The sequence below is a fragment of the Cervus canadensis genome, chromosome 3, assembly GCF_019320065.1.
Source record: "Cervus canadensis isolate Bull #8, Minnesota chromosome 3, ASM1932006v1, whole genome shotgun sequence".
Lineage (NCBI taxonomy): Eukaryota > Metazoa > Chordata > Mammalia > Artiodactyla > Cervidae > Cervus > Cervus canadensis.
In genome coordinates, this window is record NC_057388.1 from 10249606 (window position 1) to 10264026 (window position 14421).

The following is a 14421-nucleotide window of genomic DNA, read 5'->3' on the forward strand; positions in this document are numbered from 1 at the left end:
GTATTGCACTGGCCCTTGTCTGCAGAGATAAATCTTCCAAGGTAATGGGGACATAACTGGTAGATAAAAAGGAAGAGAGTGAGGGAATATAGAAGACATACATACACATACAGAGACTATTTTTGTATATGATGTTAAGAGGTGTTCTAATTTCATTCTTTTACATGTAGCTGTTCAGTTTCCCCATCACCACTTATTGAAGAAGCTGTCTTCTCCATTGTATCTTATGCCAAAGATAAGGTGCCCAAAGATGCATAGGTTTATATGTGGGCTTTCTATCTTGCTCCATCTGTATTTCTGTTTTTGTTCTAGTACCACACTGTCTTGATGACTGTAGCTTTGTAGTATAGTCTGAAGTCAGGAAGGTTGATTCCTCCAGCTCCATTTTTCTTTCTCAAGATTGCTTTGGCTATTCAGGGTCTTTTGTGTTTCCATTACAAATACTGATCAAGGTGACATAACTGAGAAGTGAAATTTTCAGGGAAACAAAAAAATAGAGTATGTGATGTCCCAAGCAAAAGGAACGAAGGAATGGAAGGCGTTGTAAGTTGCACCATTTTCCCAAACCACCCGCCAGGTTGGCTTCTGTCTTAGTAAGTGGTTAATGAACCGTAGGTGAGTGAATTTCATGTGACTTGGTGGGTATAGGCAGTAGAAAAATTTTTTATCATGGTGGGCATGATATCAGAGAACCTGAAAACTAGATAGAGTGTGATTGCAAAGATAAGGCTTTTTCTTGTGTTTCACTCCGAGATATTTCAATCTTCCAGCAATTCTGATACATTACTAAGACCTCATTCTGGGAACTCCTTCCTTAATGTCAGTGAATCAGTAGCTTTGATTTTTTTTTTCCTGAATATCTGGGCCCACAACAAAGCTAAATTTCAAATGGCACTTTGCATAGGCTGCTGTTATGATAGTCCAATTTTAGAGACATTCTTAACATTTATAAAACAGTGCTTTAGGTTAAAGATGATAGATTTAATTTCCATTGCTTAGAAAATATTAATGTATGTTTCAAAAGACTCTGCATTATGTCTCAAAGTTAGAAACCAGAGTATCTAACTTACAGATTGCTTTATAAGGTAATATTTTTTTAATGGACACTAAAGTTAACTTATATGCAGGGTACATCATGAGAAACGCTGGGTTGGAAGAAGCACAAGCTGGAATCGAGATTGCTGGGAGAAATATCAATAACCTTAGATATGCAGATGACACCACCCTTATGGCAGAAAGTGAAGAGGAACTAAAAAGCCTGTTGATGAAAGTGAAAGAGGAGAGTGAAAAACTTGGCTTAAAGCTTAGCATTCAGAAAACTAAGATCATGGCATCTGGTCCCATCACCTCATGGGAAATAGATGGGGAAACAGTGGAAACAGTGTCAGACTTTATTTTTGGGGGCTCCAAAATCACTGCAGATGGTGATTGCAGCCATGAAATTAAAAGATGCTTACTCCTTGGAAGGAAAGTTATGACCAACCTAGATAGCATATTAAAAAGCAGAGACATTACTTTGCCAACAAAGGTCCGTCTAGTCAAGGCTATGGTTTTTCCAGTGGTCGTGTATGGATGTGAGAGTTGGACTGTGAAGAAAGCTGAACACCGAAGAATTGATGCTTTTGAACTGTGGTGTTGGAGAAGACTCTTAAGAGTCCCTTGGACTGCAAGGAGATCCAACCAGTCCATCCTAAAGGAGATCAGTCCTGGGTGTTCATTGGGAGGACTGATATTGAAGCTGAAACTCCAGTACTTTGGCCACCTCATGTGAAGAGTTGACTCGTTGGAAAAGACCCTGATGCTGGGAGGAATTGGGGGCAGGAGAAGGGGACGACAGAGGATGAGATGGTTGGATGGCATCACCGACTCGATGGGCATGAGTTTGAGTAAACTCTGGGAGCTGGTGATGGACAGGGAGGCCTGGAGTGCTGTGATTCATGGGGTCGCAAAGAGTCGGACACGACTGAGTGACTGAACTGAACTGAACTGAAAGTTAATAGTGAATAAAGTTGGCATGATGTTATATTTTTGTGGGGCTTTTTGGTTTTTGCATTTGGGGACAGGTAGGAAGACAGAATTTCAAGGTGGACATTTGGAATCCAGCTGCACAAAGTACAACCTAATTTCTTTGTGGAAAGTCCAGATGCTGCTGATTTTGTCCCTCTGGGGCTATGTGGTGCCTCCTATCTGTATTTCTCACCTACTTTACTCTTCTCTTTGAACATTGGATTCCTTTAACTGTTACAGAACAAAAGCCTCTGCATCATGTCTCTTTGATGGTCCAGTTTGATCCCTGTACCACAGTATTCTCAGTCCCAGTTTTCTGGAAGAGAAAATCTGATTGGTCAGCCATGGATAAGGGGTCCCTCCCTGGTTGGTCCAAGCAGCTGATGCTGAGTGTTAGGGGTTCCAGTATTTGGGGCAGAGCAGATTCTCCAAGTGCAAGCAGGGGTAGGGGAAAAGCTTATTTCTTAGTACATTAAAGCACGTGTGTGGTTTGAGCACTTGCATAAAAGCTATTGATCTCTGTTCTGAGTAATAAACAGGTTTCGTAGAATAGCTTAGGGCAAGGTGCTCACTCACATCACTGAGGCCTTTATCACTATCATAAACTGGCCATGAAAGTTATGGTTTGTTAGTTAGGGCAATGATTTGTGTTCTGAACCCAGACGTGTTTTGCCACATGCTTTCACTCCTGTTTATCTTATGTTGTTGAATTTTCCTTATTGCAATTAGAAGCCCAACTTCTCTTGGGAGGCAAGGATAAAGACCTGATCTTGTTTGAAGCACATCTTTATGGGAGATACTAAGAATTTGATTTTTTCTCTTGCCAAAGTCCTCCCTCCACCGCCTCCTTTAAAATTCTCTATAAATAGGGCCTCAAGGTCAAAAACATAATCTGAGCAATAGCTATCAGCAAGGAATTATGTGGAAATAACAAGTTTTACAGAGAAAATTAGAAAAATTGATTTCGTAGAAACAAGGGAAAGAGAATTTGCCTTCACAGCCCCAACACCTCAAACTCTATTAAAGTGTGAATATGGCACTTCTGGGCCTTTAGCCTGGATGTCTAATTCTAGGCTAGTGTGAATTTTTCTAGCTCAATTAGAAAGGTTTGAGAGATTTTAAAAAGTGTTTTTAAATGATAATATGTTACATAAATATTCATGATTATTCAGTCCTCTGATATCTGGACCATTTAGAACTTTCTTTCCATTAAATAATGACTTTTTCTTTTTGCTACAGGTGCCATCCATTAGCTAGTGACCAGTGACATCCATTATGCATGGCCATGAATATTTATCTAGTGCCTTATACCTGTACCAGAGAGGATAGGAAAAGAGGAGTTACAAAGAAGCTTTTCCCCCCACACCAGATGACCAGCTCAGCTGAAGAAACCAAGTGGGCCCATCTTCAGGTAAGCCTTCATGAAGGTAAAAGATGCATGCTCAGTTGTGTCCAACTCTCTGAGACCCCATGGACTGAAACCCACCAGGCACCAGTGTCCATGGGATTTCCCAGGGAAGAAGACTGGAGTGGGTTGCTATTTCCTCCTACAGGGGATCCTTCTGACCCAAGGATTGAACCCGGGTCACTTGCATTTCCTGCATTGGCAGGCAGGTTCTTTACCCCGGCACCACCTGGGAAACACAGGTAAACCTTCACCCATTAATATTCTGCTGGGTGAGGGTTAGTTTAACTGTTGAAAGAAAGCGCGTGACAGATACTAATGCTAGTGGAATAACGGAGTAGTCTGCCAGAGTCTATTAATACGTCTTTTTATCTGGGAGGCCTTAAGACAAGGTCAATTCAAAATTTTGCTCAGTATCTGTGGGACTTAAGAGTTACTCACAGGCAGCCTTCTGAAGGATTGTCTGTCTCCGTTTTTACCAGCGCTAGCTTTCCCTTCCTTCCCAGAACCAGCTGGTCATCACTCTGAATGGATGGGAGAGAATTGGGACAGACAGTGAGTAGCCAGCCATGTGTCATTTATCCGCAGACATTACTGACACCCCACTCTATCACGCTATACCTGGCCCCTTTCTTCACTTCCAGTAACTTATTTCTACCATCCTTTTGAGCATTTCTCTTTGGATATCCCACCGTCAACTCAGACTCAATCACTAACTGCCCCACAGCAGCTTGCCTTTCTGATTTTCTGCCCTTGTTAATGACATCATTAAGCCTCAGAACCTCTGAGTCACTGTGACTTTTCCCCACTTTGCCAACACTATCAACCCAATGGCCAGGTCCTCTTGCAGTGTCTTTTTGATTTGTACCTTTCTGTCCATTTCAAAACTAACAACATTATTTAAAGTTTCAAATACCTCAAATCTTGCTAGGGCTTCTTCATTTCCTTGCTTTCATGTCCACTCCCTTCAAACACATCAGACTAAAATGTCCTGAACCCTGATTTTGTCTTATCACTGTTTTGTTTTGTTTTGTTTTGTCTGAACTGGGTGGTTTGTGGATTCTTAGTTCCCAAACCAGGGATGGAACCTGGGCCCCCTGCAGTGAAAGCTCAGAGTCCTAACCACTGGACTGCCATGGAATTCCTGGCTTACCACTGTGTAATGGCAGTTGATGAATTCTGCAGGATTTATTAGCGGGGGCAGTGGAGAGTTATGTTTGAGTTTCCCTGAAAGTCACCTGAAGATGCCCGGAAAGTGGTGGCTCTGTATGGTCTTCAGTAGTCACAGTTTTGAGGAACAATGTAATAGCCATCTGAATCTTCCTAGCATTGTAAATTATTAGTGTTTTGTTATTCACATATCTCTACTTTAACTGTAATTAGTTTTGTGTATGGTATGAGATAGTAATCAAGTTTGTTTTTTCCCTATATGGATACCTGATTTTTCCATTATCATGATTATTACAAATACTGTTCTTTTCCCATCTCTCCCAGTTCCTTCTCTTAAACCAAACACCCCATACCTGTAGCCTTTTTTTTTCTGTAGCCTTTTTATAAGCTATCTCTTTATTCCCTTCATCTATTCTTTTATCCTTGCTTCAGCACACACTCTCTCCTTTTTTAGAAATATGTGTTTATTTGTTTCTTTATTTGGCTGTGCTGGGTTTTAGCTGTGGCCTGTGGGATCTTCAGTCTCTGTGGCAGCATGCTGGATCTTTAGTCATTGTCTGTGGGACCTAATCCCCTGATCAGGATAGAACCCAGGCCCTCTGCCCTGGGAGCGAGAACACTCTCTTAAACAGCTTTATAATAAGACTTAGTAGTCAGTAAAAATAAGTCCTCCTGCAATGTTCTTCTTCATCGAGAATGTTTTAACTAAGACCCCTTTGCATTTCCATATAACTTTTAGAAACAACTTGTCAAGTTTCATTTTAAAAAATCCTTTTGGTATTTTGACTGAGCTTGCACTGCAGTGGGGGAACAATGATATTGTGAACATTGAGTTTTTCAGTTCTTAAACACAATGTGTTTTTCTAATAATATTGAGTTTCCTCAATTTTAAACAATAATGTTCTATAGTTTTCTGTAGACATTTTGAAAAATTTTTGCTAGATATATCCCTATGTATTGATATTTTTGATGTTATTACGAATGCTATCTTTCTTAAGAATTTCATTTCTAATTGTTGCTAGTGTATAGAAAGGCAATAAAAGTATTCTGATAGATTACCCACTGTTTCAGACAATGATATCGTCTATAAAAAGTAGATTATTTTATTTGCTTATTTACAATCCCTAATCCTTTTTCTTTCCCTATTTTTTCTTTTTTGCATTGGTTGGGATCTTCAGTACACTGTTGAACTTATGTCCAAAGTCAAGGTGATAACTTTGAATATTATAACTTTGCATATAAATATTTTCTTAGATACGTTTTATAAATGCTTTGTCAGATTCAAGAATTTTATTTTCCTATTACCCACGATTTTTTAAAGATCATTAATGGCTGTAGGATTTTACTATATTCTTTTTCTGAATTTTTTGAGATGATCAGCTTTTGAGTACTTCTTTTAATATGGTGAAATAAATTAATTTTTAAATGTTAAACCAACTCTGTATTCCCAGAATAAAACCAATTTGATCATGATACAGTATTATTTTTTCATATACTATTTACTTTGACAATATTTGTTAAAAATTTATATATCTTTATGAGAAAAATTTGCCTGTAATTTTCCATTCTAGTTATGACTTGTCAGGTTTTATTGTTAAAGCTAGCCTAATTCCTCACATATTTGGAAGAGTTCATTGTGAAATCATTAAGACCTGGTGATTTTTCACCTGTTTTCTTGAAAATATTTATTATGGATTACTAATGCATGGGTTCAATATCTGAATCATCTGTGGGTCTGTTTATTTTCCCTTTTTTCTCTTTGTTTTTAGTCACAGGTCTTGTTTGTTAGCATATCTATTAATTCTTAATTGAATTGTAGAATATATGTAATGTCACTTAATAAAATTTTAAATATTTTTACTGGAAAAAATCACACAAATTCAGCCTTTTTCATCTCAGTATATTGTGTGATGCATTTTCTGGTTTGTTCAGTGCTTTTAAAGCACAAAATGAATTCTGCTTCGGAAATATGCATGGGCCTAAAGCATCAAAGATTTAGATAAACAGATGAGAATCTCAGTAAAAATTAAAATGGAATGAGTTAGTATAAAGACAGAGCATATCTATAATACATTTGAAAAGTAAAATACCCATAAAATTGAAATCTGTACTAGTAAAATAAAATAATTCTCAAACTGATCCACCACAAATTTCTGAATTGGTTCTGTTACAAAAAGAATGGGGTGAAATTAGCAAACTTTCCTTAAGCTTTTAAAATCTAAATAGAACAGAAATCCCCACCTTAAAAATGTATTTATTTTCTCTACTTTATGGTGAGTCAAACAGTTCTGTTAGGAACTAATTATAAAATGTTTCCAATAAATACAAAATTTAAAAAACCTCTTTCATGAAAATCCTTAAGACAAAAGTATAGTTCAAAAGTAGTTATTTTGTCCCCCACAGGCCCCATAGGATTTAGTTCACTTTTATAGGACACAGTTTTTATGTTTATCAAAATGTCCAGCTATTTTCAATTGTATTTGACATGCATTTAATTTCTGTATGTGTTGGAGAAGATGGAGGACTCTATTTCAGACCAGACAATTTGTTTTGATGCCACTAATGACCTTAAATTTTAAATTGACTGTTACTTTTTGTATAACATTCATACAATGTAATTATAATACGCTGTACACAAACTGAAGTACAATAGGATGGCAATATAATGGTAGAAAGGGCCTGTACTCTTTTTGTCATGCCTTCCATTTCCAGAATCTCACATTATTATATTTCTTAAAAACCCATTTTGCTGAAGAAATAAAGTTGATTTACTGAAGTGTAATTAGAAATTAATTTTTTTTTCAAAAACACCTTCGACAAGCAGACTTATTCCCTGCTTACTTGTTAGAAGTAGAAAAGGTTTCAGCTTCCATGGCTTTTTCCTTCTTCAGATTTTTTCTAAAAAATGTAAATGGAAGGCATTTGTAGAATGTAACAAAAATAAGTTTTTTAAACTAAAAATGTGATTTAAAAACAAGAAAGTTAGCACATTTAGTGTTAATGACAAGTATGGAACAGGTAGAGTTGAGGAGAATGCATTTTTGTCCCCAGTTATATAGTAGCATTAAAATAAAGGAATGGGACTACATTTTCATATCAAATACCTAAACCAGTTGCAAATACCTAAACAATTGTTTTACAATTTGTTTTCAAATGGCAGTAATAAATTCTTTATTTGTAAAAATTCCAGCTTATAACCAGAACCAAATCAAATGTGAACTACCAACTGTCCCAGAACTGTAGGGTCTCTGTGGCCCACAAAGGTGAAAATAAAGAAAGAACCCATTTTTGTGGGGGCAGGGAGGGAGTGTGTGCAACACACACAGGCTGCTTGACTCACCGCAGGACAAGCAAATCATGTTCTCTGGAAAATAAAAAAAAAATAAGCAAAAACAAATAACCTTACATTTTCAAGGCAGTTAGCCAGCATTCTTTCAGTGTTCCAAGGAAAACCAAAAAATGACAAAAGGAGCAAGGAAAGTATTGAATCATTCCTGGTTCCCTGTAACCAGTTTACCACTCTAGTCATAAATAGATATGGAGAGCTTTCCATGGAATTACCAGATATTAATTTTAAGAAATTTAATTTTATTCTGGTAGGCAGTTACAGCTGGTTAAGCTCTTCTGTTTTTGATCTGCTGTTACTTCTAGAGGTAGCCCCTTCAGGCTCTCATTCCTTCTGGACCTGGGCCATTGCTCCCTGGTGAAGTCAAAATCCCATCTTCCTGGAACCATCTAATCACTGTGTTCTTTGCTTAAAGGATTAGCCTTTAAGAAGCTGCTTTCTGCTTGGTTTCTCAGAGCCTCTCACCATGTTTTCGCTGGTTAAGGGGTCAGTAAATGCACTGAGGGCAGGATATCTAAAGAAGGGTGGGCTTCCTTTTCTGTAGGTTCCCTTTTGTCCTGGGATCTTGATCTTTCAAGTCCTGATTGCCCTGAAGGCTCTGAACTCCAATTACCCTCTCCCCAGCCCAATGAGAGCGAAGACTGTTGCCAGTTCTAGGTTACCACTTTCTGCTCAGTCTCCCTGCCCCCATGCAGTGAATCTGAAAATAATTTGCGAAGAAAAAGAGTGATCAATTTAACTTCATAAAACTTTAAAACTTCTGCTTGCCAAAATGTTTCAAATGAGTTATATCAGAAATTGTATCTGTGGAACTTCCCTGGTGGCGCAGTGGATAAAAATCTGTCTGCCAATGCAGGGCACACGAGTTTGATTCCTGGTCCGGGAAGATTCCACATGTCTGTGTTCCACAGCTACTGAGCCCTTGAGCCCTAGAGTGTGCACACCCGAACTGCTGAGTCTGTGAGTTGCCGCTACTGAAGCATTTGTGCCTAGAGCGCATCTTCCACAGTAAGAGAAGCCCATGAGAAGCTCAAGAAGCTTGCTCCCTGCGACTAGAGAGCAACCCCTGCTTGCTGCAACTAGAGGAAGTCCGCTCAAAGCAACAAGGACCCAGTGTGGCCACAAATTTAGAAATGTAAATACGTAAATAAAAATTTAAAAAAGAAATCATATCTATTTTCCTAAATTTTATTCATCATTTCCATAGTATACAGTTGTACGTGGAATGTAACAGCCCAATCAGGGACTAAATTTCCCCATCACATTTGCCACTCAGTGTGGTCAGTGAAATATAAGTGAAAGCAATGCATGCTGATTTCTGGGCCAAGAATCATGAAAGGCCAGAGTACTTCCCCCATGCTCTCTTCCCACCTCAGCTGGAGATAGATGATGGTAAGGCGGATGTCACAGATGCTTGGACCTTTTTCTGACAGTAAAGTCACAGGATCTAAGCATCTAGGTCCCCAAATCACTTCATTGAAGAGCCATTATAAATTTAGAGATCTAGTTGTTATAATGATTTAGTCAATGCTAGCTAAACTATAAAGTGATAAATGGAAAATATATGTTGTCAAAATATATAACTTGCTATAATTTGAAATGAGTCTTGAAATTCAATTAATAAAAGAAATATTTCAATAAAGATTAGAATAGAGGCACTTATCAAAAGAAGGTATTTTTAAGTTAATGATGATGTTCAAACTAACTACTGAGATTAATATCATGTATTAACAACAGGGTCTGGTATATAACCTATGAGATTAGAAAAAAAATTTTTAAAGCAAGTGTCCAGTGGTTAAATATCCAACAGAAATATGCTATTGATGTTGATATATGATGTTGATTAATGATTTTATACTTCTATTTTCTTTTTTATTTGGCTGCACCGGGTCTTAGTTGCATTACTTGGGCTCTTAGTTATGACATAGGTGATCTAGTTCCCTGACTGATCCCCCTGCATTGGGGGATCTAACCTGATCTAACCTGATCTAACCTGATCTAACCTGATCCCCCTGCATTGGGGGAGAGGAGTCTTAACTACTAGACAACCAAGGAAGTCCCTGTGATTTTATACATTGAAGCAGAAATAACATCCTGACATTTTTTCCAAAGGAGAAAAAGACTGTAAAATGATGTAGCCACTATAATGTTCATTTTATCATTTTAAAAAAACATACCAACAGAAAATAACATTAGAGAGACCAACCATATATAAATCGTGCCAGTATCATAAAATTTTATTTATAACGTATTTTGAGTATTCTTTCTATGAAAAGTTATCCTTTTGTAAATATATACATTTAACCTGTATGGATGTGGAAGTTGGACCATAAAGAAGGCTGAGCACCAAAGAATTTATGCTTGTGAATTGGTGCTGGAGACGACTCTTGAGAGTCCCTTGGACTGCAAAGAGATCAAACCAGTCAATCCTAAAGGAAATCAACTGTAAATATTCATTGGAAGGACTGATGCTGAAACTTGAGCTCCAACACTCTGGCCATGTAATGCAAAGAGCTGACTCATTGGAAAAGACCCTGATGCTGGAAAAGATTGAAGGCAGGAGGAGAAGGGGGCGAAGAGGATGAGATGGTTGGATGGCATCACCGACTCAATGGACATGAGTTTGAGCAAGCTCCAGGAAATGGTAAAGGACAGGGAAGCCTGGTGTGCTACAGTCCACGGGGTCGCAAAGAGTCAGACACGACTGGGCAACTGAACAACAACAGCATCGTGTGTGTGTGTGTACATGTGAGTGTGTATAGAGATAGAAAGAGAGATGTAAGAATCTGAAAGATATTTACCAAAAAGTGTTTGGTGATTCTCAGTTGTGATGGTGTTCCTGCTTTCATGGTTGTACCTCTTTGAACTTCCAGCAACACATCATTATCACCCAAAGTCTATAACATGCACTAGAGTTCACTCTTGATGTTGTACAGTCTGTAGGCTTGGACAAATGAATAATGACATGGATCCGCCACTATGCTATTGATAGCTTACGATGTACGATGTCGGTTTGGTGATCTCTGAAGAAGATTTAGCTTCGGGACCAGGGCCCAGGCTTGATCACTTAGGAGCTTTTGTGTAGCAGAGTTTAATTAAAGTATAAAAGGGGACAGAGAAAGCTTCTGACACAGACATCAGAAGAGGGATGGAGAATGCCCCCCTTGCTAGTATTAGCCAGGGAGTTATATACTTTTTGGTTAAATATTACAATAAATCAAAAGAATGTCTCAAGTTTGTGAAAATTTTACCAGGCCCACTCCCTTAATATACATTTTAAGATATCAGGATTAGTCAGAAGGTTTTCAGGAAGGAGAAACTGTCCTCAAGCAGGATACATTGTTTTTATATAATCCCTAGTGCAGAGTTTAAACTGAGTTGTTTGTTGTGTAATCATCAGTTCTGGGTTTAAAGAAAAAAACGTTTTATGTGACTAGGACTAAGGAATGTAGAGGGAAAAAAAAATTTTTAAAGTTTGTCCTTTCCTCCTCCTTGAGAACCCCAGACTCCTATCTCCACTTCGAGAGCCCCAGACCCCTTTCTCCTCCTTGGGGACCCCGGACTTCTTATCAGTCTGCCTTGGAATTAACTCACTATCATACAGTTTTACTGCCCTAAAAAGCTTATGCTTTTTAAAGTGAGAATTCTTTGATTAAAGCCACAATCTCCTTCCCTCAAAACAATGGGCCTGGAAAATGGACCTACATGGACATTAAGTTTTCAGGTAATGTCAGGAATTTCAGGCTGCCTAAGAACCTCTGCACTAGCTCAGAGAACTTCATTTAAACCCAAAACGGTAGTCCCTTCTAGAGTCTTCCCAAGGGCAAACTAGGAAAGTTATCTTATGTACCAGTGATCTTCCTGGGTGTCTTTCAGAACATTTTAGATGCCAGAGAGGAAATATTTCTGCATTGCAATTTCTGCTTAATGTTTGCTCATAATGATAAATTATCCTTTGAAAATTATTATCATATCAAATAGATAAAAAGTAGTTTGTCTGGGTGAGAAAAATAACACGGAAACTTTCCTTTCTCCTACTAAAAGCTCTTCATCTATCATGTAGCTTTCAAGAACAGTGACCTTTCTTCTGCTGATATTTCTGGCAGAAATCTTGGAAACCTCAGTCTAACTTTAAGTATTCCCAGCAATAGATAAATCATTATTAGGAACTGAAATGGGCACTTTAAGAGTGGGATATGTCTGCTCATTACCTGTTTAAAAGTTTTGGAAGATTTTCACTTTAATATGATTCCAGCATATGTTGGTGGCTTTGTTTTGTTTTCATTCATCTCCTCTGTCAAAATTACAATTTTAATTAATTTGTTTACAAATGTGTGTCTTCTGGAGACCCTGTCTCCTGAATGCCATCCTCTTCTTTCACCATATTCTCCTTCACTTTCTTACTCAGATCCCACTGTAGTTTGCTCACCTTTTTAAATGTCATGCTCCTGCATGCCCTGGGTCTCTACCTGCATATGTTTATGGAACAACACGTGTTCAGAGTGTTCTTTCTGTTCTTTTACCTCTGCTAAGTTCATACCATCTGTAGTAAGCAAAATGTCATTCATTAAGAATGACAGAATCCTAACTTCCAGGCTTCCCCGGTAAAGAATCTACCTGATGATGCAGGAGATACGGGTTCAATCCCTGGGTCAGGAAGATCCCCTGGAGAAGGAAATGGCAACCCACTCCAGTGTTCTTGCCTGGAGAATCCCAATGACAGAGGAGCCTGGCAGGCTACAGTCCATGGAGCTGCAAGAGTGCGACACGACTTAACAACTAAAGGCACCATTCTTAACTCCCAGAACTTGTGTGTGTGTGTGTGTGTGTGTGTGTGTGCATGCACTCGTGTGCACTTAGGGGTATAAGTGCAGATAGAATACAGTTGCTAATCAATTGACCTTAATTAGAGTGTGTGTGTGTGCGTGTGTGCATGCACTCGTGTGCACTTAGGGGTATAAGTGCAGATAGAATACAGTTGCTAATCAATTGACCTTAATTAGGCTGGATTATCCACGTGGGCCCAGTGTCATCTGAAGGGTCCTTAAGCGTAGGTGAAGGAGGAGAAGGAGGAGAGTCAGAGGACAGTGACGCCCTAAAGAAAGGCACATGCATAGAGATACAGTGTTGTTGGTGTTGACTACAGAGGGAGGGAACCAGGAGTCAAGGATGAGTGCAGCCTTTGGGAGCTGGAAAGGGTGAGGGCACAGATTCTCTTAGAGCCTCCAGAAAAGAGTCGAGTTCTGCTAATGCTTTGATTTTTTTCTCATGAGATCCATGTGGGCATTCTATCCTAAGAAACCGTACAATAAAACATTATGTGATGGTTTCTACTGCACCTCAGCATGAATCAGTCGTAGTTTACCCTCTGACCTCCCTGCCCGTCTCACCCCTCTAGGTTGCTGCTGGGCTCCTGTTTGAGTTCCCTGAGTCACAGAGCAAATTCCCACTTGCTCTCTGTTTGACACATGATAATGTGTGTTTCCATGTTATTGTCTGCATACTTCCCACCCTCTCCTTCCTCCCCACCGCAGTCACGTTTATAAGTCTGTTCTCCCAGGTAGTCAGGCTCCCCTCTTAGACCCTGCATTAGCCCAGCACATACTCATTTTGACACTTTAAAGCTTGTAAAATAGCCATAACTAAAATGCATTGTTTTACAAACTTAGGGTTGTCACGGGGGAAAGAATGGGGAGAAGGGATAGTTAGGGAGTTTGGGATGGCCATGTACACACTGCTGTATTTTAACTGGATAACCAGTAAGGACCTACTCTATAGCACAGGGAACTCTGCTCAATGTTAGTGGCAGCCTGAATGGGAGGGGAGTTTGGGGGAGAATGGATACATGTATAGGTATGACTGAGTCCCTTCACTGTTCATCTGAAACTGTTACAACATTGTTAATCAGCTGTACTCCAATATAAAATAAAAAGTAAAAAAAAAAAGTATTGTTTTATTGTTTGTGTATATATATACATTATATATATATACATATAGTCGTTGTCCCCTGCTGGTGTGTGAACTCCAGGATGTGGTCCTTGTCTCGTGCTTGCCACAGAGTGGGTGTCATATAAGCATGTGTTCCAGGACTGACTCTCCCCTTTTCTTCCCTAAGTGTGCACACATCCAAAGGAAATCAGATAAGTTCCCCCGACAAACTCACAGGACAAAGAGAGTCACCTTGCATTTAGTAACCCATTTAATTCATATGGTATTTCTTTTGTCTAGGACATCAGTTCAAAACGTGTGGTCCCCAGACCAAGCAGCTCCAGTGTCTCCTTGGAACTATTGCATTAGGGTTGACCCCTGAAGCGGGTGTCCAGATGACGCCATGTACTAAAATTTGATAACTAAGGCTCTAGGCCCTGCTCACAGAATTTCTGACTTAGGAGGTCTCCAGTGGGGCCTCAGAACTTTCCCACCAAATTCTTAAGAGATTCTGATGCTGCCAGGGCTGGGAACTCAGTGTAAAAATAACTGACCTACCCTACGG

The 14421-nt window shown here is 39.0% G+C and overlaps 1 long non-coding RNA gene across 1 annotated transcript in view; it reads left to right on the plus strand.

The window, feature by feature from the left end:
• LOC122437742 overlaps window positions 1–14421 on the plus strand; it is a 29950-nt gene that overhangs the window by 3103 nt on the left and 12426 nt on the right. Inside the window, exon 2 of the long non-coding RNA XR_006268389.1 lies at window positions 3247–3418. This is a non-coding gene — a long non-coding RNA (uncharacterized LOC122437742). The remainder of the gene's footprint in view (window positions 1–3246; window positions 3419–14421) is intronic.